Source organism: Phalacrocorax carbo, chromosome 11 (assembly GCF_963921805.1).
Source record: "Phalacrocorax carbo chromosome 11, bPhaCar2.1, whole genome shotgun sequence".
Lineage (NCBI taxonomy): Eukaryota > Metazoa > Chordata > Aves > Suliformes > Phalacrocoracidae > Phalacrocorax > Phalacrocorax carbo.
In genome coordinates, this window is record NC_087523.1 from 1,571,504 (window position 1) to 1,598,840 (window position 27,337).

The following is a 27,337-nucleotide window of genomic DNA, read 5'->3' on the forward strand; positions in this document are numbered from 1 at the left end:
ATTCATTATTAATATCAAACACATGGGCAAACAACGTTCCTCAAGCAATATCACAGGCCCAATCAAAACCACAGCGTGGACAAACAGCACAAAAAGCCTTACAAGGCTTCAAAACCTGGCTTTTTTTAAAAAAAAAAAAGCCAACCTAATCTGGGAAGCAACAGTATGAATCATGCTGCGTTTTAAACAAGGAAAGGATATATTTAATTTCCAGTTTATGAAACCAGTTTTATTTATTTATGATTATGCTCCAGTGTTTAGCTTATATACAAAGTAATGACTCATTTCTGAAGTAGCTACAAGTCATATTTAGAATAGTACATTTCCTCCACGAGGAAATGAGAAAAGCCAGTAGAGTCCTTTTGGTCCCATCATCCCAGCATCAGAGGAGAAGGGTTTGATGTTTGCATCAGAAGATTTCCCTTGCTACCGTACCTCCTTGCTGTGGAAACAGCCTGTCCTCCGGGGTAGGAAACTCCTGTGTTGTTAACTAACCGCGCCGGGGAAAAAATGTGTCAGCAGTAAAGTTTGGCTTCTGAGCATTAAGGCTACAAAGCAGTCCCTTGACACAGCACCAGCCACGCCAGAAATGGGGCATAAATAGAGATTTCAGCGGGGAGCAGGCAGGTTTTGCTGGAGCAGACCAAACCAGCAGCCTCCTTTGGGCCAGGGTCAGCCTGCGGTGCTGGTCTGTCTGCGCTGGCGCAGCACGAGCGGGAACGTGCCCCATCGCTGCCCCGTGCCCGGGTTCACACGCTACACACGCTCCACCGCCCTGCTCCTCAATGCACTCCTTGTCTGCAGGATTTTGAATTTGCCCCTTTGGTTGCAACAATTAACGACATGATTTTTCTGCCAATTAAAGGTCTCCATTATGAAAAAATACTCTTTTAATGAAAAAAAAATTACGTCCCGTCACAAATGATTTTTCCCCCCTCTGTGCCACAGCCCGCGGGCCGGTGCGTGTCCTGGGGCGATGTGATTCACTGGGCTGAGCCCTCTCTTCTCAGCCCTGTTTCTACCTCTTTTACCATCCCTGCACCGTGGCCCGCATGCCCCAGATGACGGACGTCACAGCACAGACCTCTGAGCCACCCCAACGAGCACTGGTTTTCCTTTTTAGTTTTCCCCCAAATGCAAAGCAAGGAGCCAGCAGCACTCTCCCCCCACGCCGGCATCCCCACCGGCGACGTCCCAGGGCAGGGAGGTGGGCTCAGAGCCCCTGAGCATGGCTTGGCCCACTCTCCACCACAGGGCATCACCAGGAGGCTGTAAAAGAGCCGGTGCGCCCACCCCACCTCAGCCAGGTCCCAGCGCCAGGGGTCCCGGTGGCCCGGAGCCCCTCGCCTCTCACCCCAGGGTGGGAGGGAGCCGTGGAAGCCTCTGGAGGAAGCGCAATCAGGCTGCTATTTAAGGCCTATTATCTCAGCTCTGCTACAGGCTTCCTGATAATTCCCTGAATTAGCCAGGCAGCTTTGTTCTCGAGTGTTTTTGTCAGATATCTTGGACTACACCGCAGGGAAGGGGGGTGGGATGGGACGGGGCAGGAGGAATGACGGGCACCACTGCTGCATGTTTACAAGTTCCTAGGCAGGAACTACAAGGCTAATTAATTTCTCATTAAGGAAGAAGTTGAAGGATAAAGGAGCATAAAACCAGAGCTTTGGGAGATGCTGTGGAGTCCAAAGACGTGCGTACGTGTCTTTCCCTTTCATCCACGAGAATGGGCCCCTTTCATGCAGCAAACACCTTGTTTTCTGGTTCTCCCTTTCATCACGAACACTCTGCCTTCCCAGAGACTTCCTCCTCCCCAGCCGCTTCAGGGGCTGTGGGGCAGGGCAAACCGCGAGTCACCGCAGCCCCGCAGGGCAGGCAAAACCAAGGGATTTCTGGAAAAAGCTCAAAGTCCCAGGGTAACACGGTACCTCTAGCTGGGATCCTGTCCTGGAATTCCCAAGATGGATTCCCATCCCTGGAAACATTCAAGATCAGGTTGGACGGGGCTCTGAGCAACCTGATCTAATTAAAGGTGTCCCTGCTCAGTGCAGGGGGGTTGGACTAGATGGCCTTTAAAAGTCCCTTCCAACCCAAACCATTCTGTGATTCCATGATCGTCTCGGGCACCACTGCAGCTGCCTCCATCCCCTGGCCATGGCCGGAGCACAGCCTCACCCAGCCCCATCCTTCCCTGCAGAAACACATGAAGCGGAGAGTACCAGGAGGAGAAAAGCTGATATTGCTTCTCTGCCCCTGCAGAGAGCCAGGGGAGAGCTGGGGACCCTTCCAGGTGGTGTCATCCCAGTCCCTGCTGCTGTTATAAAGATGAAGGAGCCCCACAAACCTTGCATGACCTCCATGAGAAGTACCTGCTCAGGTTTGCGCTTGAGCCCCCCCTGTGCTGTGCTTGTCCCCTGGGGGATGTGCTGGCCCCGGGGTGCTTTCCTTGGCTGCCTTGCAAGGGCACCAGGAAACGGGGTGGGAAATGGCTCGGGTAGGAGCAGGTCCTTACTGCTGGACAGGGAAGATTTGGGAGCTAAAAGAGCACCCAGAGGTCTTGAAGTCTGGATCTCATTTTAGGTTAGATTGTATTATGGCCTCACGGGAAGATCAAAGCCCAGGGCGAGCAGACCTCAGCCCCCTCCCACCAGCCATGGGACCTGGGCAGGCCACCATGAGCTGCACCACAAGCAGCCTCCAAAGCCAGTGCGAGGGACAGGCCACCCAGCAGGCAGCAGACCCCCAACACACCCAGCCCCAGGGACTGGCCCCCTGCCCCTGCCAGCCACCCCGTCTTGTCCAGGGGAAAAAAGAAACCCTTCGCCAAGGTTTTATTTCACCTTTCTGTTGCAAATGCTCCATAAACAACCCAGGACCGCCTGGCTCGTCTGATGTGGCTGGAGGCTGTGGGCTGACACAAGCGGTTCAGCGAGGCATCTTTCTTCTAGATGGGATTTGCCTCACGCCATAGATTTTAAGTACTGTGAAAACTGGCCCATTTTGCCGTGTTCGACAGAGTGTGTATTTTATAACATACCTTGTCTCAAGCACATTAGCTAAGCAAACATTACATTTTATCAGGCAAATAACGAATGAGAGGATAATGGATATATGTTTCTTACCTACGCTTCTTGGAACACGAGCGAGGAAAGTGGGTGTTTCCCAAAGACGGCAGGGTTGTGAGGAGCTGTCAGTGGTGAAGGTCTCCCGGGACTGTGACGGTGGCCATGGGAGCCCTGAGGAGCCCGTGGCTGCCCGATGGGGTGGAGGAGCATCCCTCCGCAGGGCTGAGGGGCTGCACAGCGAGATGGGGCACAGCCAGCACTGAGCAGAAGGGAGGACTATGGGGCTTTCTCCTTCCCATCGGCTCCAGCCCCTGAAGCTCACGAGCGCGTATGCAGAACCCATGAAAATTTCTTCTCTCTCATTTACAGAAGGAATTTTTTTCCCCCCAGCTTGGAATTCAGTTAGCTGCAGTTTTCATGCACAAAGTGCCTGAATTGGCCAGAGTTAGGAGAGGTCCAGCCCTTCCCCGCTCCCCCAAGGTGCTGGGGGAAATCACACAGTTCATTTTTTCTGGCTGCAGAATGCCTTTTCCTTTGCATTCTTCATCTCTCAGGTACTTAATCACCATGTTTCCTATTCACATGTCTGGTCATTTCACTTGTGTCAGGGCTCCTTAACTAGGAAATATCAAGATGTTTTCACCCTAGAAAACTGAGAAGCATATAATTAGCCACCCAGGTAATAAATTACCTGTGCTGGCGACAGCCCACTGGGGGAACCTTTATTCTCCATCTCATCCTATTATGCTGAGCCAATTTAGCACATCTGTAGTTGTTTTAAAATAGTAATTTAGATGGAATCATAGCAAAAGGAAGCTTATTAACAACTTAGCTGCCAAGAGAAAGATGGAAGGGACAGAGGCTGCCATGGAGGGAGAAGTTTGTTCCTGGCGGCAGGACAATGCTTCAGGGGAAGACAAATCTCACCGGTGCCTCCAGTCCCTTTGCTTGGAGAGCAGGCATGCTCCACGCTCCCCCCTCCAGCCCACCCTGGAGCCCCCCCCCCAAGCCTTGCCTGCGGGACCTGCCGCAATGCTGGGGTGGGGAACCGCACAGGCACTTGGCTGTTGCATGACCCATGTCTCCTGCATGTGGGAGAGGACCTGAGGATGCCACCTCCTTCAACGGTTATGTTACTGAGCCCTGGACAGACCTGTGACCCACCCCCTCAACCCCCACCCCAGCCTCAATCACCCTTGCTGGCTTACCATAACAGATGCAGGACAGCAGTGATATTTAGCTGGGGAGGTTTCCCAAGGTCCCCAGCTGGCAGAGTTGTTCCCCAAGGCTCTTAGTGCATGGTCCCCAGCTGCAGGACCTCAGGGCTCTGCTCCTTTGGAGACCTTCCAAGCCTGGCACTGCTGCATGGGCACCAGGCTCTGCAGGTGAGAATTACAGTGGACAGCTGAGACCTCAGGCCACTGGCCAACTAGAAAATGCCAGGAGCAACTGCTGGGAAGAAAAGAGCAGCTCCAGCCTGGAGGGAGAAGAGACAGAATTAATATCAGTGCATGTGTAAATAAAAGCAGCCAGTTTCTGCCTCCCTACTGCAGAGCGGTAATCCCAGTGCAACCATCTAGGTCAATGTTTGTGATGAGATCGCGTTCTCCGAGCTCCGCGTAGCAGCCTCAAACAGAGAATCACTGAAGTGCATTCAGCAGCACCAGGGTCTGCTCAGGCGGGCCCTTAGCCAGCCAGCACCCAGCCAGCCAGCACCCTTACCTAATGCACCCTGTGCCTCATCTGGACGAGACTTGCTTTGACCGCTCCATCACGACCAACAGGAAGGTTTGCTCAGTGGTAGCTCAGGTTCCCGGCGCCGGCCACTGATGCCAAGCGCAAACCAAGGGGTTTGTGCTTTGGCACCATCTGCTGAGTAGATGAACCGTTCATTTCACCAAGCGAGCCTTGCCTCCTTCCTCCTCATTCTCCTCGCTATCCATCATCCAAGCCCTGTGTTAGACACCCTCAGTCTTTGTTGCAATGGCCAGGACGCTCGAGAGCTGCGCAAGAGCTCTCCGCTTCAGAGGGGAACAAGCACGCTGCTGTAAAGCTTCCCCATCCCACCTTCCATTTGAAATTCATCCCCTCCCCATGCTGCTATGGGACATTTCAGAATTATGACAGGACGAGGGGTAACGCACATCATTTTTTAGCCTAGACTAAGAGACAGAAGAGCCCTCAGCTCCACTTTGAATTCCAAGCAGGTGTTCATCTGGACATCACCACCCTCACGTGCACCTAAACCCGTGAACAAAGTGGGCCAGAGACCTTCCTTTGGCTCTGAGACCTCTCCCCATAACTCAGCTGGGCTCCACAAGGAGCTGAGTTCTCATCCTCCTCAGCCAGGTGGCTGCATCCATCTCCTTTGGGAAGACGTTCACCCCGAGCTGTGCCGGTACAGAGCCTGGGGCTTCCTCACCAGCGGGGTGAGCTGAGCATGTGGGCCCCACCACCACGGCAGAGGGCCGTGGGCCATACCCTGGGGCTGTCGGTGCAGCCAGAGCACCCAGGTCTCCTCCAGACTTGCCAAGTGCCTGTGACCTCCCTGAGCAGAGGGACTGCAGCTGCCTTTGCAGCCGAGACCCACGAAACTCAGGGTCTGGTCAAGGGCAGCAGGACGTGGAAAAACAGGCCTGGCAGAGGGAGCTCTGCCCACCCACACGCCAGTCCATGCAGGGGCACTGGGAACATTGGAAAATATGCCCGAGGCCCCCCTCCTGCCTCCCTGCCCACACGCGGCTGGCTCCAGCCAGGCCCCCCAGCCAGAGAGCTCAGGCACCCTGCAAGAGGCTGTTCCCGTGGCCCTCTTCCAACAGGACAGTTAATCCTAGCCTGACTTTGCAACAAGGACCAAAACCCACATGAAAGAGACTATTTTTTCCGATTTCCTTCCTCATCTGGCAGCCTGGAGAGCGCATCTACTTGGAATAAAGCATCCTGGCATTCTCCCTGCCATCACCTAACCACCGGTTGCTGCTTCAGCTCCCTCCCTGCCTCTGCTTGCTGCTGCTGGAAGCTCATCTGTGCAGGAGGACCTGGCCAGCACCAGCATTAGCCCTTCCAAATAAATGGGCTACCAGTCACTGCTCAGAGCAGACAGGGCTCTGAACTTCATGCATCCTCACAAGGCCACATACTGATGGTCATTTTCTTCAAAACCAAGCCTTAGCATGTTTTAGTAAACAAGAAATAAAAAGGATTTGCAAAATATTTCACTGTAGCCTTCTCCAGAGCACTGCTCTAGGATGGCATGGCCTGGCCACTGCAGCAGATTACTTTTATGAAGGGATCCCCCATGCCATGGAAATTGGATCGTCCCCGGGTGAAAGCCTGAGCACGAGCTAGTTCCTGGCTTGCTGGGACACTCGGGCTTAGGGAAAGCTTGGAGGTTGTGAGGGTGAGCAGCAGGTTTGCCTAAAAAAGGCAGAGCAAAGCACATGAAGAGGAAGCTGTTCCCTGCAGTTTTATTTTTCCTTTCTTATTCCTTATTTACACAGGTTTTTCGAGCTCCGCTCTCATATTTTTGCCCTTTGCAAATGGAAAAGAGTAACACAACATGCCAAAGTCCTGACCCTGAATAACTATGTGCGATATCCCTCTGTATCAACTCACCAAGCTCATATCCAGTTAATCAGCTCCTGGAAAATCAAGTCACACACGAACTCTTTTGGCTCCAAAGACTACTTTTTTCATACATTTAGACAGAGGCCAGCAATGCCTCTCTTCCATGTGATTCAGATGCCTCGGCTGTGTGCGTCTCTGGAGCGAGGCCCCACGCAGGGGACAAGCCGTGCCTGAAGCCTCCAGAAGCTCACCTCCCATCCCAGAGGTGCCCGTCCTGCAGGCTGGCGCTCCCACTCGCTCCTCTGGCCAGATGGCTCACTGCAGCAGGCTGTTGTCAAATTACCACTTTCTGGAACTGCTCAATGTATCATTTGCCTTATGCTTTCATTGAATGGATCATTGACCCCACTTTTTCCTCATTGTCTTTGATTATCTGAGGACATCCCATTCACTGCTGTATAGAGAGTTCCCAAGAGGATCCCACCCCTTCCATGCATAAAACCAAAGCAAACATCGTCGCCTTTTTCAGAAGTCTGGATCCGTCCCTCTGATGAATCATTCCTCTGTATCCACATTTCACTAAAGGATGGGGAGTGGAGGAATGGCGGTGGGTTTAGTCAACTGCAGATTCACAAAAACAGGAACAACAAAAAAAATCTACTTGCATCAAACATTAGTTAGCAAATCAAATTACTCTCCACTTCATCTATATTATTTAGGCTTAATTGTATTACTGGAGCTGTAATACAGTGAAAATACAATTATTGGCAGACAGATTGCAAGAATGGCATCTTTAGGAAAGCAGGAAGAAAGGGCGCTTGGCTGGTATTGATGAAGAAGGGGCCGAGAGCTACCCTGTGCTGAGACAAAAGCTTTCCTCCTGCAGGGATTCCAGTTCATATCCTAAATTAGGTTGCAGCTGACGTGAGCTGAAGGCTCTCCTTAATCACCAGATTTTATTTGCTATTACTAAGCTGCTGCACAGCCACCGGTGAGATTTGGATGCTGCGGAGGACCCGAGCGAGGACAGGGTTTGTTTTACCCATCGGAGACTCTACGGAACACCTCGCTTGCCGTGCCAATAAACATCCTGCTCTTTCACGGCACGCCGAGAACCAGGGAACGTGCCGATCGCTCTTCCGCGTACGGTTATTGAGCATAGCATCCTAAGCACCATCACACAAACCTTTCTCTCTGCACAGTCATTACCCAGGGGACAGTCTCCATCTCTTACCGCTGCTTGGATGCCAGCAAGCCCAGGGCTGGTCCCTGCTCCTCCTGCCGTTACCGTGGGACCGGCACGCTCCATGCCATCGCAGTGAACAAATCGCCTGCCAAGGAGCAACGCGGCTTTACCGTGGAAAAGGGTTTTGGCCCTCGGACCTGCCCAACACGGTGCTTGCGACACCTGCCTTGAGACTCTGCTACAGTCAGAAGAGAATTTCCTCTTCAGAAGTTTAAAGACAAGTAAGGCTCAGAATAATTAAAATCCCTTCTGCAATGCCATTAAATATAAATACAAATGGTGTTAATATCTCTGGTTACTACGAGAGCATTCCCAAGCACCCTCTAATTGTCTAATTAAATCACCAAGGGCTTAGGTTAGTGACAATGTAATCCTTAATGGTGCCTTGCTTGTACATTTATATAAGGTACTGTACAAGATGGTTGTTTATCTAATTAATCCCCAAGGTCAGATTCAGAGCTGGTGTGCAAGGTAATGTAATTTAGGTCCCTTGCATTTTGTCAGGCTTGCTCAGACCTACTTACACCCATTTGCTGCACTGGAGGAGGCGAAGCGGTGCAGCGCACGCGCCGTGGAGCGGGAGGGCGGCCTCGGGGCACGTTCAAGGAGGAGAGATGCCATCTTCTCTGCGCCACTCTCCTCCAGGCATTGCCCATCTCCAGGCTGCTGCTGCCCTTGCAAAGGGTCAGCGCCGGGGTGGTCTGTAAGGAGAAGGGGCCAGCAGTGCGTGGTGCAGGTCGGGGCAGATGTCCCAAGCCAAAGGAGGGGTTGAGTGGTCGCAGAGCCACCTAAGGAGACCACCGCCTGCCGCGTGGATGGAGCACGGCACACTGCATTGCTCCTGCATGCGATCGTGATCTGGGATAGAGAACTTTGTCCTGCAGGATGGTTGAGAGCAGGAACAGATATTGTCTTCCAAAATGAGCTAGAGAGGATGAAGCCACTCCTGCCCACATCCCCTCCCCATGACAGGACCCCAGGGTGCCTGAGCCCCAACCCCAGAGAGCACAGGGCCAGGAGGGGACACCGGAGGAGGAGGAAGAGAGCCCCTCGCTGCCTCCCCGGCCATGCAGGCAGGGAGCAGGGCTCGGCAGAGCTGTCCAAAGAGCTGTGGCTGCTCCAGGAGTGACATTTAAAGACACGGGGAACATCTGAGACCAACACCCTGCCCTGCTTTGAAGCATACCAGCTCCTGCTGCTCCCGCTCCCGAACAGCCCTCTCACCAGATGAAGGGAGGCTTTAATGCCACTCATCACAAATGCCAAAAGAGAGGCAACTCTATTTCTCTCCCTTTGAAATTATGATTTCCACCCCCCTTCTAACGCTGGATCAGACAACATTGATCGCTTTGGATAGTAACTGTTCGGTCTGAATTCCTGGGCAGGCTGTCAAGTTGTCACAGATCGTCCATGTGCAGCGAGTGGATGGTGCTCCATTGTCCACAAATCAGGAACAGATGTGAACATCCTGACAGCCATGGGCTCCTGCTGCAGCCGAAATAAAAGAGAAGCCGAACTCCCAGAGACGATTGCTTCCCCCACTCCCCACCCCATTTCTCAATGAAATATGCAAAATGTTAAGAACAATGGGCACATTATGAATAAAGATTTGCCCAGCTGGGCAAATAATCACCGCTTCCCCAGGGATGCCAGCCCTGACCCCCAAACGATCCCCAAACTGGGCTGGCAGCCCTGCTGGAAAACCCTACCCAGAAGAGGGGAAGGGAAGCTCCTTCCCCCAAACCCTCCTAAGTAAAAGGGCAGTATTTCCAGCACATGCATATAAGCACACCCTAATCCTAGCTGAATCCTGGGAACAGCTAGAACAGATTTACGAAACAAGCCCTGCACAATGCTGTAGCCTCCCTCACGGTCCCAGGAGCCCTGCTCGGAGACCTCTAAGACTACTAGTTCAAACGTCTGGCCCTACCCAGCGTGAGTCACCGACTCAGAACTTGGCCCAATATAAACGCAGCTCCACCGATGCTTTTAAGAGCTGCGGTGCCAGGGCCGCGTCTTCATTTCCACGGTCAGAGGTGTATAATTCCCTCTTACATTCCTGGCTTTTCTGCTTTCTTTTCATTTGCACCACTGTAAATTTGTATTCACTCCGCTGGAGCAATGTAAACACTATTTGCAAGAAGAGGGCTGGCCTTTTTAAAAACTTCAACTGGTATCTTTTACCAGGACACATAAAGCAGAGAGCAGATTTCCGCTTATATTTGTTGTATTTCAAACAGAAGCAAATGTTTATAGCTGGGCTGTAAACCACGATAATGTGGGACAGATACTTTACAGAAGCCGCACTCGCAGACAAAGGAGACGTACAACCCGTGGGTTAGCTTGGAAGTTTGGCTTGCCTCTGCAACCCTGCTCCCGCTTCAGACGCACTTACCGAGCATCAGTCACATCCCACACATTTATAAAATTACACACGCACTGAAGTCATGCACCGACAAAAATACACACGCACTGAGTCACACTTCTGTGAAATTTAGTTTGCGTCCGGTCCCACATTTATGCGATTTCACACGCTCGGATGGAGGTGCCGGCAGCAGGGAATCCGTCGCACAGGAGCTGGAGCAGACCTCGTCACGCTGCTTACCCCTTGTGCATTTACAACCTTTAGCTTCAAGCATCACCTCAAGCATCACCTCTGCGAAGCGGGGCGTGCGCTTACTGTTGCCTCTCCCAAACCGGCACCAAGACCTACGGTGAGATGGCGAGATCTCGCTGCCATCCCCGGTTCACGGGAGACGGCCACGATTCTCCACGAAGGGCTAGAAAGTGCCAGCACCCCCTCACACCTCCGAGGCTTGAGCCGACACATCACTAATTCCTGCTGTCTGTTTGAGACCTTCCCTGACAAACAGTTTCGGTGACCCAGGAATGTTATCTTAGTAAATCAAAAACATAAACATTTAGGTTCAGGACTGTGCTGAATGGATTTGAAAATGAGTTATGGTAGGAACCCGGCGAGGAGTCTGAGTTTGGCTTGGCAGTTGCCTCCTTTGCCTGGAACCTGCTTTTCAAGATTAAATACGATACTCTGCAATACATCCAAAATGTCAATTACTCCAAGTCTCTCAGGTTTGCAATTACAGAATGCAAGTCATGTTCAGCATTTTATGAAACTGCTTTTTTTGGCATGGACCATCTTTCTCTTATTGTAAAAAATAACTTTCAAATCAAAGCATTAAATCAAGGCACATACGCTAGGAAGGGATGCTGGGCTGAGGCTGCGCTGTAAACCCTTCCAGCACCGTAACTGGATGGGAGCTGAGCGAGCTGGTTTCTGGTCCGGGGAACGAGAGCACCGAGTGGCAAATCAGGGGGAAAGAACGTGGAACCATCTCAGCTGAGGAACGCCTAATCCCAGCATCATAGACTTAAATCCCACAATCTCCTTGTTATAACCCCCCACGGGGCAGGGGGAAGCAAGCCTCAGGAAAACACCTCTCCCATCCCACCGGAATCCAAGAAATACTGTCATGGCTTGGGCTTTAGCATACTACAGCAGCAGCTGCAGGCAATTTCTTTCAGGCTTTTCCAAGCTTCAGGTCTCTGCTGCCAAAGGCACTCTGACCCTTTTCTTCCTCCGCATCTGTAGGGTGGGGAGGTGAGTGCAACGGATTGGGAACACTGGCCCGACCTCATACTTAGAGCGCTGAGCCGGGGCAGGATGCTTGTTTGCAAGTTGTTGTATCCTTTGAGCGCCTGATGCGCTGGGAGCAAGGTGTGATTCCCTGCAAAGGTCAGGCACCGCTTCGTACAGACGCTACCTGCGTTGTAAAAAGGCAGATTCCCTGGCAAAGTTGTGATTAGAAGGCAGTGTATTTGTCTCTGAATGGGTGAGTCTTTACTGGGAATCGCCTTCTTTCTATTGTGATTTTACTTACAGCTTCCCAGACTTTCAAGTCACATGAGATCCTCCAAGGTCAGGGGAAACCTTCAGCGCAGGATCTTTAAAGGTGCTTTAACTTGTGTCACTCGTCCTAAACGGAAGAGCCAGCAGACCTGGTAAGACCTGTGCTTCAGGAGGCACCTGAGCCAGAAGCACCATCGACCTCATCCGGGCTTTAATGAGAGTACGGACGCTGACACCCACCCTGCCTCCCAGCAGCCCAACCGGATTCCTGGCTGGGCAGGAGATTTCCCTCCTGCTCTGGTTTCGGTCCTGTTGATGTTCCTGTCTCAGCTGCTTACGCCCTGTTGCTGTGTGGGGTTAAGCCAGGGAGGGTCCACGCCGGGGCTGGGCACAGCCAGCCCAGGCTCCGGATAAGCCCTTTTTCATCTGCGTAACACATTTATTTCTTTCAACAAGGAGCTTTGGCATGGGGTAGCCAGAGAGCTGTGAGATCCCAAGTTTGATTGTTCCAGACCAGATTTGGTTGCTAAAAGCCCATCAGCTGCATCACTCTCTCCAAGAGCCAGCCTTGCACCAGGCATGAAAAGCACCAGTGCTTTTGTGCAGGGCACTGAGATGCTGTCAGCATCCCAGGTGGCCCCCAGCTTCCAGAGCTGCCGCCTCAATACTTTTCAACAGCATCGGATTCATTTACTGTAGGGTAAGGGAAAGGGAGAGCGCATCTGGCAGAGGCACTCAGAGGCAGGAACCAGAAGCTAAGCGAGGACTGAGGCTGGCCAAGGAGTCTTAAAAACCCCTGCAGTTGGACTGGAGCACCATTCCTGCCGACCCTGCCGCGGGCTTGGGCCCCTTTTGGATGCTCTTCCCAGGGATGCAGGTGCACGGTGTTAAGAGATCATTTCCTGTTTGCACCGCGGCTTCAGGGATGGATTTACCATTGGGCTAAGTTCACCCTCCTTTGCTCTCTCAATCTCTTCCCTTTGCTCGCCGCCTCCTTTGTTCCCCACAAGCACCTAAAAACTGGGCAGGTCTGCTGCACCACTGGAGACCCTCGCGTTCGGCAGGGAAAAACCCAGATGGTCTCCCAAAAGGCATGGTTCTCATCAAGGGAAGAGACAAATGGCTCCGTGGTGGGGCTTTTGCAACAGATAAGGAACTGAGGGAATATTAGAAAATGCAAAAGGCAGAGCAAGCTAAAGGAGTGAGATACAAGCTGAAAAACAGGCAATAATTCTCCCTTGGCTGAAAAGGGCTTTAATTGCCAATCACACAAAGGTGATCAGTAAAACCAGCCTGAAGTGGAGAGTTCATTTGAAACACATGCAGTGACTGCTTAAGTTGCCAATGGAAGTGCAATTAAGCACAGGAGCTGGGGAATGAGACCTGCTGGAGCCAATACAGATGGCCCCACATTACCAAGGCTCAGAATAAAAACCTCCCTAATTGCACCAGTTGAGGGAGAGATTTGCCCTCTGTTGTGTGTTTTTTTTTTTTTTCCCCTGGATCAGCACGAATCTTTCCAAAAATAGGCCACTCTGAAAACTTTGCTTGCAAAAGTCAAGTGAACAACTCGACTCAAAAATTAGTGGACCCTTTGTCTACCTCTCGGCAGCCTGATTCCCTGCATCTCACCTGTTGCACATGAAACAGGAAAGTATTGCTTATTCCAAAAGGAAGACACTTGCAAGAGCAAAAAAAGGCCTTTCTGCATCAGATGGACAAAGTCAGTGCAGCCACACACTTGGCGAGCTCTCCTTTCCTCTCTGCCCTCTGATTTAACTCCCCTTGTGTACATTCAGTTCTCCTATTGGGATCCATTTTCATTTCTAATTAGCCCGACATTTGGAATGCTTAGGCCTGGTCACCCATCTGCAATAATGTCCGCGTTGCAAAAGCAGTGTGGTTTAATAACTAATATCTGATAGAAAAAATGAATAGCATAGTAAAAACAGATAGTATCTATCTTTTCCATCACACTGTAATTTAGGGTATAGGTTAAAAAACTATGTTAAGAAGGGATACCATAAAAAAAAAAGAAGCATTTTTATAGTAAAACTCACCTAAGAGCTGTTTGCGTGTGCCAGGTGAGGAAGGGGTCAGCCCAAGTTCCCATTCTTGCTGGGGAAACTTGAGTGATGCAGGGTCACAGGGCATCCCCTGGGCTTTGGAGATGTTGGTGTCTCTCTGTACAGCATTGCTGTCCTGGAGAAAACATTTACCGCTGCTGCCCTCCGAGAAGGAGACGGGGCTGTGACATCCTTGGAGCCCTGCCTGCCTCGCCAAGCTCCGCAGCGGGGCCCCCGCAGGAGCAGGACCAGACCTGCTGGCCATGAGCATCAGGGAAGGACTGGTGCTCCAGTTACCTTCTGGAAATTCTATATTCTTGTGAGCTCAGTCTCCCTTTATCAGCAAGGATTCTGATCTTAATGGCAAAATGAGTCATGCTCAGAGGAAACCGAAACCGCAGTAAAACACAATGTTATCTCGCTGAAGACCAGCCCTCCAGCAGGGCACAGATCAGCGAGCCCCCGGTATTTGCAGGCACCACGGGGTATTTTCCCCCACGCTGTCCTTTCTTTCCTCTGGGCAAGAAATTAGTGCCAGTAAAAGGCGACAGACCAGTGGTGAAGGACAGGACTGGCACTCACTGCTCCTGGCCATGAGCAAACAGGTGCAAAGCACATAGACCTGCACAGACCTATGGCAAAGGATCAGATGTCATGGATGCTTATCTTCTTTTTTTGCTAAAATGATGAAAAGGGGCTGTCTTCAAGTCCCCCTGTCACCCAGTGCTGCACAAACCAGAGGGCACCCATCCACCTTATTTCAAAAAGCCTCCCCGATGCACGGCTGGTGACAGGGCACAGCAGGAAGAGGAGCTCTTGTCAGGAGACACCTTCTACCTCCACATCCTTAATTTATAAATCTGGCTTTCTCCAGCCCAGCACACAGGACAGCCCTGTGTCAGAGTTTCCTCCAACTGCAGCGCAGGGAAGCAGCGGTGCCTTGTCCACCTGCAGTCACAGCCTCAGTGTTACAGGGAGGTGCCTGGGGTAACCTTTTTCTTTGGCAGGTGTTCCTACAGTGCAATTGGACTTTTAAACAAAAAAAAAAAATCAGTTCCTGTTCCACGCTGCATGTCCAGAAAGGCTGCTTTCACAAAACCTCCCGCCTCAAAGCAGGGCTGAGACAGCAAGGCCGTCCATCCTACTGCCGCACACGTCCTTCCACCGTCATTGCCATTAGCTGTTGAACATGGTCCAAGACCGCTCTAAGAGATGCTGAGAGCCTGTCACTTGCAGCATGTGCTCTTTCTCATTCGCTCCCCAAGAGAGATAATTGTGGATGGAGTGGAAAGCTTTCCAAGTAAGGCTGTCGGCTTGTTTTCTGTATACATGTTGCTGTGTGTTTATACTGGGCTGGAGAGGGTGTATAAAAACAGGGGAATACTGTATGTTCTTTAAGCATGTAATTACTAGGAAAGATATTGATACGCTGAGAAGAATTTAAGGGTAGGCTATAATGACATAGAGGCTGGAGAAATCCAGGCAGAAACGTTTTAAGAGCAGCATCTGCCTACTTCAAACAAGCGGCAGCTAAGGGGAGAGATGACAGCATCCTGCAAATAGCTTGAGTACATAAACACTGCAGAGGAAGGAGGCTTATGGTACAGGCTGCTAAGAGCAAGGGGATCATGTTAATAAAAGAAAACTTAAGCTGAATATCGTTAAACTTCCTGACAGTGAGGTTGTGCTGAGATACCATCATGTCAGGCAAAGCCCCACGAGAGGGGATGTTTCGAGCTTTGCGGAACAGCGCGCTCCGTCTTCGGTGCCGTCGGCGCGAGTGTCGGCAAGGGACCCCCACCCTAGCAGGGAGGCTGCAGGTCTAGGAGGGAGCTGGAGGATTTCGGCCGTGCTCCTCGCCTGCAGCAGTCCTGCTGCTGACATCGGAGTGGGGCTTTTGTGACTAAAGTAATAGCTTAAGGAGGTGGCGTCAGGTGAGACCGTATCATTGCAATGCACGGAGGGATGCTCTGTTCCCTCTGAAAATTCACTGGTAATCCCACGGTAATCTCCACTGCCAGGGCACGTCTTGCATTCCTTTGGCTTTGGCATGTAGGAATAAAGTTAACCCTTGAAGTGAACCTTTGCTTCTGGCCGGGCATTTCTAACATCCATCTCCCTCACAGCTCCTAAGGAAGGGTAAAGCCAGGCCACAGCTTTTATGAGCAGTCAAGAGCTCTTTTCTTTCTCTCTTCACCCAAACCTCCCCTTTTATAAAAAGGTGTAAAAGCCTAATTATCTTCCACTCTTCTAGGCTGTTGAGGGTTTTGTTCCGAATCCGCCACCTATTGACTGGATGTTAATGGCCAAAGCTGCAAAAGGAGCCAGGGCGGAGGGAGCGCCCGAGGGCAGAAGGTCCTGAGCAACAGCCCAGAGACACAGGTAGAATTCCAAGTGCTTGAAGACCTGGAGGCCGAGGCGACCGCGTTCCCCTTCCCTCTTCTGCTGACTTGTTCATTTTCAGCCCCAAATTATTTCAATAAATTACAAGTTCCATTTAAAAAAAACGAAGGGAAGGTTTTTCACACTTGTATTAGAGCATCCCCACCGCTTCTCTGCGGCGATCAATGGAAACCAGCGATGCAAAAACGTGCACAACAGTAAACCTGCATTAACCCATCATCCTCATCTTCGCAGGCCCTGCTGTCAGAGTCCTGGGCTGGGTTATCCTTCTGCTTTGCAGTCCTACTCAAACTCTTTAAACACCATTAAGCACAGACAGCAATACTGATACAGCATCACTGATGGCACCAGGGAGGGATACACGGCCGTTTAGGACACTTAAGTAAATACAGTGAAAGCAGGCAGTCATAACCAGGTAATGAAAAAAGCATCACTTTTTTTAATAGTTAGAGCTACCAGAAACTTGCTGTTCATCCCAGCACAAGTATTGTTCCCTGATGGTGAAAAGATTGTTTGGAGAGGAGGGACAGCTGCTCTCTTTCACGATTAATTATGCAGATGGGTTAAGAATTAATCAGGTAAAGGGAGGGATGTGAAAACAATCAGGGCAAGGAACTGTTACATTTGTCCCTTAAAATAAGTTAACTGGCTATTGAGACTTGTCAGAGACCAAACACACACCCCCACACAAATCCCCAGCTCCCAGAAAATGTTAATTTGCAGGTCACTTTCTAACCCTAGACATGCAAGTTATGTAGGATGGATTAAAATGAAATTAGGCTACACACCCAGGCAAAGCTGTAGGGCAGGAGAAGGTTGCTCACTCAGCCCCTGCCCTGCAGTGGGAGACGCTCGGGGGTGGGGAGGGAACCGGACCTTCCCCTCTGGGAGGTGGCGGTTCAGCTGTGCCACCCCCGGCCTTCACCGCAAGCTGCCACAGGCACAGCAAAAATGCAGATGAGAAGGGGTCTCAACCATCTGCAAAGGCTGTTGGGGAGCTGGGCTGGGGTATGGCATCCACCCCCCCCTTCCAGGAGTATCATCCTGTACCCGAGGGGATCCCGATGCTCCTCGCTCAGCGCAATGGCACACAAGCGTGGTGCGCTCTCCCACCCCCACGGGGAGGTGATGCCTGCAGATCCCTTCCGCCCTTGTGTATTCGCTGCAGGGATTGCCAGCTGTAGCGTGAAAACTGCTCTTCCCCAGCCAAAGTGCCATGAAGCCAAACACAATTTCCATCATCAGCAGCAAAGAATCAAACCCCATCTAACTGGCAGCCGTGCTCAGGAGCTGCTGGTCTCGGAGATGGGATTGATAAGATCCCTGGGAGGCGCTGGAAGATGGGAAGCCTGCATGCCAAACACAGCCAATTAATGTCAGCCCTTTCCCATGCCAACCAATTAAGCTGTGTATACTTGTCACCAGCACTTGGGAAGGCGTGGAGGGCAAAGAGAACACAATTCCAGAGAAGCCTTGAAGATGTAAAACCTCCTTAATTTATGGAGGGAAGGGTGAGGGCATAGACACCCTACACTAATCCAAATGGGACCTGATTAATGTCTTAGCTAATTTAGGAGCCACTTGGCTCTCATGACCTGGTGAGGCTCCATTTAACATAAACCAGGCTGGCATCGGAAGCAGGGAGCAGCTTAATGTACTAAGCAACAGATGAGGTCTCCAGTCACCTTGCCAAGCACCAAAACTGTTTTCCAAGCACTTTCTCTTAAACCTCCTCCAAAAGGGAAAAAGCAATAATCACAACCATAAAAATGTGTGGCTTACCCACTAAGCGGGCAGGCACACAGCTCCTCTCTCCCAGCAGCGGCTGAGGGCTCCCTTGGCCACAGAAATGATCCCCTGGCAGCAGGAGTGGGGCTGAGCCACCCCCAGCCCTGCTCCTCCCCACCTACTACAACTACAGAAACAACAGCAGGAGGAAAGACAGCTTTTGACCCACTTGTGCCACTAAAAAAATAAAAATCACAGTCTGTTGTGAGGCAGAGGAGGGGGAGAGGCGGGGAAGCACTTGAACAGCTCAGGGGCACCTTGCAGCATCAGCAGGGCTGATCTTGGACATGAAGGTGCACTGTCCAAGCTGCTGTCCTGGAAAACCCTCAGTCTCTCTCCTGACATGAGCAATGCTTTAAGGTGCAGGGGTGACTTTGGAACCACTTGCAGAAGAAAACTTCACTGACAGTTTCGGGGATTTTCCCAATACCCAGCAAACCCACTTCTTGAGGGCAAATCATCTCCAGCTGCCTCCCCAGACATGCTGCTGTAGGTTTGCTTAATTGCTCGGCAAGGAGTCTTTATGCACAAGTTGGCAGGAGGCAATCAGCATGTGGTGGCAAGTTACCTGGCTGACTGCAAGGTAGATTAAAAGATTAAAACCATGGAGTTGTCGGTTATTTGCAGGAGGAGTAGGATGTGGGTAGACATGCAGCAAGCTGGGTGCGGATCCGGGCAGGATCACTTGGAAATGCACAGGAGTGGGAAAGTCGGGAGCACCCAATTTAAACATTAGACAATCCATTTTTCAGGCAGGGTGAGCAGAGGCACCAGGAAAGCACTGAACAAAGCAAGCCTGGCTGTACCCAGAGCTTTTTTAATAAAGAAACAGTAAAAAACATATAGCAGAGCAGCACCACTAACTCTTGCCAAGGGGCTTGGGGAGTTGCACCTGGCAGAGGAAAGCAGCTCAGATACAGCTCGGTCTCCTTGGAGCTTGTGCTTTGAGGGAAAAAAGGTATCGTCGTCATACACTGCCCATATCAGGGTGTAGATGCAAAAAAACCCTAGTTTTTTTTAAGAAAAAACCTGCCTACCTTTTCAGCCAGGAAACAATATCTTTCTCCACAGATCCTGCTGCACTGTGTAACTGGGATCCTTAGTTTGCATCCAGATCAAAATAAGGAATGACCACTGACCATCTCCTCCCTTTTCTGTTTGCATTTACAAAGAAATGTTCCTTAGAACCAGATTACACGTACTGCACTTCCTTGCAAAGCTTTCCTGAGACACCACCTCGCCTGAGGAGCACAGCAACAAAAGCAGCTTTCAAAGCCAGGTCAGACACTCTTGCCTCTATTTGAACAGTGGGGTTTTTTTTCACCTTTTCATATGAATGTTCTGGGATAGACAGAACAATGCCTGACATTTCCAAAGCCAGCATCAGGTCCCTTTCAAAGCCTAGTCTGCAGATCCCCAAGTCTAAGCCAAGTCAGGAGAGGAAAAACACCCGAGTTTTTCTTTTTTCCCCTGGATGCAATAGGCTCAGCAAGGCCAGGCAGCTTTCTCCTGAGCTTTCTGGCAGGGCAGGCACAGCCGTGCTGTGGCCCCCCACAGCAGTGCTCACCTCCATCAGCTGCCTGCCGAATTTCGGAGGCAGGACGACTCGAGGGCTGCCAGGCTGCGGGGAACCGCATCTAGGACTCCCTGAGCTTCAGTATCTCTGCTGATAGACGTGCTGAGCCCCCTCCCAGGCCCGGGAGCCGCAGATGCCCCCTTCTGTTAGTCTAAACACACCTTTCAGGCTCTTTCAAATCCATCCTTGGTATTTACCTCTTCCTTCCACAAATGCAAGTCCTTTGGCCTCCAAGGTCCTGCCACAGCTTGAGCTGCTGCATTTCAAAGGCTTGGAAAAAGTGACAAGCAGCAGCTGCCTCTGCTGGGTTTGCTAAAAGCAGGGAGTGACATTACCTAATCCTAAATGAGATGTTATTTTTGTAGAGCAACAGCAAAAATACAGGGCTGCCTGATACACTCCCTATAAAAGGGCTTCGTCTTTGCTGGCTGGCTGGGAGATAAGGATGCTGTGGAAAGAGGGGAGTGTTAGCCAGGAATGAGGAGCGGGCTACCCCGTCCCGCTCAGCTCCTAATTGATGAGCAGCTCCTGACAAAGAAGCCCTCCCTGTGAGTTACAGACTTACCAACAGATTTATACGCAGTCTGGATAGCACACGCCAACGCAGACATACCTGGCGAGTAATTTACAGCAGGGAACAGTCAGAACACATCAACAAGCCCTGTAAATGAATTTATTCTTTAAGTGTTGCTTGTTTCATCATGAATGGCTTATTAGAGAAGTCAGTGGCATTTCTCAGCATAAGCAAAGTAGTTTATTACAAGTGATTTATTAAACTGCTCTAATTTGTCAGCAGCCACTTGAAACATTCACTTTCCTTTATTCCTTCAGGTTTGCTAATAAATAGCTGAATAAATAGATCTCCAGCACTTATACCTGACTGTCACATATCAAAAACCCAATATCAGCAGATTAGGAATGAGGCAAGACTGAGCCCTCCCCACTTATACCCAGCCCCATCTGTTGAGGTAAATTGATGGGAGTGCACTTCCAAACAAAAAGATTTTTTGTTTGCCTTCTCACGGGAAAGCTGGACTTGACAGTTCCCAATTTCCCCCAGTTATGGCCTGTTCTGTGGGTGGCGGATCCCCAGGTGATGGCCGCTGCTGCAAGGCTCCTCTCCTGCACCCTTTCAGCTGAGATGCTCGCAGGCAGACCCTGCTAAGCTAATAGAGTTCAGATGCTTTCAGCTCCACTCCTGCTATATGACTCTTTCCAGGACAGGACCCCTTTCTATCATTATTTTAACCAGTCTCAGCTCATCAGCCTTAATTTATTTGCTGCAGAATCACTGTTTTAATAGTTTGCTTAGAGTTTAAATTCCTTCTGCTCCCTCCTGAAATGTTTTTCCAGGACAAAATGGCCTGAGCACTACTTCTGCTGGTGCCAGCCCGCAGAGCCACCCCTGCCCCACATACCGTGCACAAGTCAAACCAAGGGTGGGGTTTTTTCCTTCCCCGCCCCCCCGCGAGAAATCCTTAAAGAAAATGCACTAATATCACCTCATCACGCACACACGTTTGTTCCCAGCTCACAATCAGCCAGGGCAGAGCAGGCACCCAGGGCCCGCTGCAGCCACCCTGCCATGCAGCCCATGGGTGCTCTCCCTGCCGCAGCCCAGGGCTCCCCGCAGAGCTCTTCCATCCGTCCATCCTCCCGCCTGGAGGACTGAGCTCAGAGTTGCAAACCACATGCTCTGGATGTGCTTCTCTCCTCTTGCTCTGGCTCCTGCTAAAGTCCAGGGAGATTCTATGGGAGAAGCCACTTTTAATTTGTAATCTGATTAAGCCATTAGAGGCGAATAGAGCAGTAACTAACACAAATTGCCGATCGTTTCCATCAGCAAATCCCCCCAATTAATCCTGAGATTAACCCTGATTACACGCAGTAATGGTGATCAATGCACCCTAATGGGGTAAATCCGCCCACTCCACTTTCTTCCACATCCCAGAACGATCAATTTTAAATCAGCATGATTTATCTGGCAGGATCCAAGCGAGGCCAGCAGTGGAGATGGGGCACTGCCTGCATCTCCAGAAACAATCAGAGGAGCGTTAGCTCATTAAGCTAACTGCCTCCCTTGGGGAAAAGAAAACCAAACTCGGAAAAAGAGCTGGATGCAGTGAAACAAAGAGCAGGGGAATGCAGAGGGCAGCAGGAATGCGAGATTTCATCTGCCTGCTGCACTCCCTCCCGTTTCAATCCTCCTAGTGCTAAAAAGCTCCTGTGAGGTGATCAGACCAAACGGCTCGGGGCAAGGCTGCACTTCTCAGGGATTCCTCTGTCAAAGAGAGGAAGTCAGGCTGCAGAATAGCTGAAAAAAAGAAAAAAAAACTTCCTACTTTGTGATCCGAGCCTCTGTTCTTTCCTTTGCTACTAAAATCGGAAGTTACCCCAGGACCATCCATTTCCAAGGATCCCAAGCACTTTGCAAGCTTCAGAGCCTGGCTTAGTTTTCACTTAGTTCTGTGTTATTTATAGAGCAGCTGATACCCAAACGCTTGCTTCAATGGGGATTTTGCCTTTGTACGGACTAAGTAAGAACTAAGTCAGAAGCTCAAGATTCGACCTTTGGTGTACAGAAATCAATTCATCCTGCACTGAAATGCAGCCATCTCCAGGGTGAAATGCAGCAGTAGTTTAACAGTGCATGGCAGTAAAGCAGGTTGATTTATAGACCCTTCTCCAGTGCCGCTTCCTCTACTTTAGGAAAGTTTTAAGAGAGAAGAGAAAACAAACTGCTGGAGGATGTGCTAAGCTCCTGCCAAGGCCTCCAGCACCTTGCTGCAGCCCATGGGGCAGCAGCTCTGGTGGCTCCAGGCAGCTTTGTACCCAAAGGCCGGCGCCAGGACAGGAGAAATCACGAGTGATGTCTCACGGGGTCCCCAGCTGCCACGGGAGTGTGTTTTGCAGATTACTGTGCGGCAGGAGGGACCACCTTGAGGACTACAAGTTCCTTATGCTTTGACCCAAACTCTGACCGGGAATATTTCAGGTGAATCCTTCCCAACATTCCCTTAGCATCTTGCTCTGTGTTGAGACAGCCGTTTCCCTCTCATTGCAGAGCAGGAGTGCTAAGCCCCATGTCGCCTCATCCCCAGAACTGGTTGTATTTTGGCAACAAGGTGAACCCTGCAGGACTGAGCTTTATCAAAATCTCTGGGAGCATTTGAGACTCAAAAGTTTTAAAGGATCATAAACCATCATTAACACTGAAAGTTATTTAAGCCCTAGGTTCAAACCCTGCCTCGTACCCTCAGTAGGATTACAGGACATCCTGGTCTGGCAGGAGCAAGACTACTTTCCTGTCCTTCATCTGATGGATGAGGGGAGAGATGCAAAGGGACGCTGGAAAGCTGCCACCGCCCCTGCTCAGCTCTTTCCACAGAGAATTAGGGAAGTGAGATGGGAGCTGCTCTGAAGCCTGCTGTACCCCCCACCCCCCCCAAGCTGTCCTCTCAAGGTTTAGCCACGCAAAAACTGAGCTATGTTTTCCATGGGAGCAGAGGGCCTTTGCCAGCTGGTTGCCTCTAGGTCCTAGAAAGCCAGAGATGTTGGAAGCCCGGTCCTGGCACAAGTGACACGGTATGTCTGGACCTGGCTAACCCGCAGGACTGTGCTGAAGGCACGGTGCACAGCCCCTGTGGCTCCATTCCCATTGCGGGACCCACATCTTGCTGCACAAACCCTGCTTGTCGTTTCCCTCCGCAGGGAAAACAAGGTCCCCCTCCTCTCAGAGACTCAGTGGGGATTTCTGTGCCCAGGCTGGAACTCAGGAAAAGCATCTGGTTTGTTCCACAGCTCCTGCCTACGCCGCCTGCTCCAAAAATGCTGTCAGAGAGGAGAAAAACGCACAGCGAGAGGCTGCCTAAGTATCAATCAGCGGTACAGTCCCCCGGGGAGGAAAGGTTTAGTTCTCCGGCAGAAGCAGTGGTCAATAAACACGGCACGTGCTTTATCTCCTGTCAAGGCTGCCCTCTCCTATCGACAGACCTGACACCAGCCCAGAGACAGAAGAGGAGGCAGGAGCCTAAAGCCTATCAGCAATGAACCATTCCACCTTATTTTAGTGGGAGCGGAGTTGCGAGCAGGTCCTGCCTCCCGCAAGGCAATGGCAGATGTCATGGGGAGGAGAGGCGCCTGTCCTGCATGCTAAGGAAGGCAGCAAAGCAGATCCCTGAGCTGATGTGGCACAAGGGCGTGCTGGTAAAAAGACCACCTCACACAGCCCAGGCCCTGCTTAGCCAGGCACAGCTTCACACCAACCGGTTTTAGTGTCTTGAGCGATGCAGAGGGGTTTTCTTAGCACCTTTTTCTTGCTAAGCTAAGAAATCTGGGGCACCTCACTTCTTCCCATGCAGCATGTAGGGAAGACAGTAGCTCTGATGTTCAATAACTCAGTGTAACACACATGGGAACGGTGACATGTCAGCCCAGGGTTGGTGCCCTGCTCAGCCATGCCCCTTATTCTCCATAAATCCACATGACCCTTTGAATCAAGCTGGCAGGACACAAACACCAGTTCCGAGGGTAGGACGCTGCAGCTCCCTCGCCTAGAGGGACCTTCCAGTTAAGGAGCAGGCAGGGCTGACCAAAGAGCTTGGCCACAAGGTTGTCACTCGCTGGGGCACAGACATTTCTCCAGGGTCCTGCCTCCGCAGCCAGCGGGCTGGGTCTGCATCTCTGCACGGGCAGGAAAAGAACATGGTACAAAACACACCAATGCCAGCAGCGTTCCCCAGCTGGGGCCGCAAGACCTGTCATCCGAGGCACGGAGCAGACACCAGGCACACGTAGACACTGGACATCACCAGACCACAGGGGATCTGTCTTCCACCACGGCCCGTTGCCTGCGAGGGGGTTCAAAGCGCACATGTTTCGGGGTGAGGTGCGGGGGCCCGGTGCTTCAGCCATCCCTTCTCCCCCCTGACTCCTGCAGCCTCACCAAGGGGCTGTTGGCCTCCTTTGATGTGCAGATGAATCAAGCCTCAGCCATGAGAAGCCCCATGGATTTATGAACTCCTCCTCTATGATGTCTTTCCAATTGTATCCCCCAGAAGAGCATTTGCTCTCCCCTTCCTCCCTGGCTCCACCAAGCCAAGCATTCCTTTCTCCTCCCTCATCCCAGGCCCCTCTCCACTGGCCTGGGGAACAGTGCTGCTCACCCAGAACGCGCTTCGGAGAGAAAGCTCCACTCTGCAAACTGGGCCACTTGTCAGCTTACTTTATATATTCCAGCAGGTTTGATGTCTCCTTGCTGTCAGCCCCACAGAAGGTAATGCAGGCTCACTTGACAGCCAGAGATGAAATACTGCAATTCAATCTACTCCCACCCCAAATCATGCCAGGTCTGCAATTCTATAGAAGTTGCGGTAGACTTGAAAAGAAAGGGACAAATAACTGTGATGGAAACCATTCACTAGAGACTTCCAGGGGAAATTATACACCCGCAAGGGGAAAAAGGATCATTAAGAGGTGACAGGAGAAAACATTTGCATTGCAAGTCAAACCAGCTGGAGGCTAGGAGGGAAGCATTGTGGTCACTGCCCTCCCCAGTCCAATTCAATCAACTCCAGCAATTGGTAAACCCTCGAAGACAGGCCCTTTAGCTATTTGACCCAGATCCCCCAAACACAAAAGTCAACCTCTACCTATAAACAGAAGTGGAGCATTGCAAAGGTCCCCCGAAGTTCACCTCCTGCACCAAACCCATGCACGCACAAAAAAATCGACGCATCTGTCTCCTTTTTAGCAGTCACCTCCACCTCAGCAACTTCTGAGAGCCATAACTGCACAGGGAGATTGCTTTGCTTGGCAAACAAACTGAGATTAAAGTGAATTCGCTGGGAACATCTCTATTTAGTTTCTGGGCTGAGCACGCTGATAATGCAATGGCACATTTAACTTTTTGCTGCTTGAAACAAAGCACAAAGAGGTGGAGGAGATGTAAAAATAAAGGAGGCTTTACCTCTGGTCTGAGCATCACAGCAAAAGCTCCCTGTCCCTGAATGCAGCCCAGGCTGGGCACTGCAAACACGTGGGACCTGCGCCACGGAAGCAGGAGCAGCGGGCAGGGAGGAGAGCCAAGGCAGGCTCCAACAGCAAGCGCTCACCAGAACCAGAGAAGGGGAACACACCCCCGGGAAAGAAAGCCTTCGCACCCCACCCCTCATTTTTCTGCCAGAGCATTAGCACAGACTTCCCCAAAACCCTTGAGAGGAACAGGAGTGATGAAAGAGGGGCTGAGAAGGGTCATCTTCCAGCCAGCTGGAGAAGGACTCCTCATCAGCCCCTGGGGATTAACCAGCCTCTCACTGCATCCACACACAGGATGTGCTCAGAAGCTTTTGCTAACATTTATACATCAGCTTGAGACAGAAGTGCTCAATTTGCAGCTCTGCCTTCCAGTCCCAGGCTTTGGCTCCTTCGCACAGGCTGGAAGTTTGCAAAGCTGCCTCTGGTACATCCCCAGATAGCCACACCAGCAGTGCACAGCCGAGAGGGCTGGGTGAGAGCATTAGCAGTCTCGGCACAGCTGGGCCAGCCTGGAAGAGACAGTTCTCCCCGGTGGGCAAATAACAGGAGAGGGAGGAAGTAATATACTCAAGTGACATTTGCGCCCGGGTGCAATGATGTGTCACTCATCGCAGCCAGACCAAATAGCATCTCTGGGGCACCAAAATTACACAGCCAAGTAAATCCTACAAAATCCATCTGCCCTTTTCAATATTTGGAGATAATTAACTTCTCCAAGCTGAGATATTACAAAAGAAAGCTGTTAGTGAATCTGTTCAGCCACAGGTCTGGCTGGATGTGGAGCTTGCCAGCACTGGGGACACTCAAAGGGCAAGAAGGACATTTCATATTTCCATACATTCCCAACTCCCTTGGAGGAAGATTACAGAAAAACACACGTAATGCAGCAGGTCAGAAGAAAGAAAGACCGAGGGCAGACTTACCAGGACAGACAAAACACCTCTGCCCCTCCATCGGTACCATCTGATCTGCAGTCGCCACTGCAGCTGTACGCAGCCTCCGCTCATCCACCAAGAAATCTGGCTGCAGGGCTAAACAGAAAAATCAAGCTAAACCCACACCTTTATCTAAGGGCGAGGCAAAGCAGGCCGAGCTCGGTCAGCCAGAGCAGAAGGCCAGGCTGCCTCACCTGAGAGGAGAGGAGCTCACACCGATGCTGGTCCCAACATCCCCCCCCTACAGCCCCAAGGGGACCAACAGCCAAACCAGCCCCCAGCCCCCTCCCTGCAATAAATACACAGCCTGCAGCTGGCCCAGCCCCCCCCCCCCAGCAAATCCCAGTTGGGCCAGTTGATTGCAGCATTCTTCAGCCAGAAGGAGGCAATTAACACTTTCCTTTCCACCATCGCCCCACAGCTACATATCCCCCCCGCAGAATGATGCCAGGAAAAGCAAATGGGAGCGCCAGTTCTGCTCTCCTGTCTGACCTGCTCTTCCACGCTCACCTTAGAAAGGGGGGAGATGCTCGGAGGTGTGATGTGCCTGTGGCTCTCTGGGGGGCTGGCACTGCTCCCCGTGGGTACGTGAAGCCATGGGCCGCTGCGCTCCCCTGTGAAGCTGGGCAGCCTTATCTTTAAATTAAAAAGCAGGCCACTGACCAAGAAATAGGGCAGGAGAGGAAACACATGCCCACAGTGACCGAGCGAGGGGGGGACGCGTGCGGGCCGAGGGAGCGAGCAAGGGGCGATGAGACGTGCAGAGCGTGGGTAAAACTGAGTGACCTCC

The 27,337-nt window shown here is 51.4% G+C and overlaps 1 long non-coding RNA gene across 1 annotated transcript; it reads right to left on the reverse strand.

Annotated features, from left to right (window-relative positions):
- Positions 1–433: 433 nt before the first annotated feature.
- LOC135315322 (uncharacterized) lies at positions 434–26,636 on the reverse strand. Its single transcript, XR_010374754.1, has 3 exons — positions 26,536–26,636; positions 4,271–4,539; positions 434–3,714 (listed from the first exon to the last, which is right to left on the reverse strand). It is a non-coding gene; the product is annotated as an uncharacterized LOC135315322 (long non-coding RNA).
- Positions 26,637–27,337: the final 701 nt, after the last annotated feature.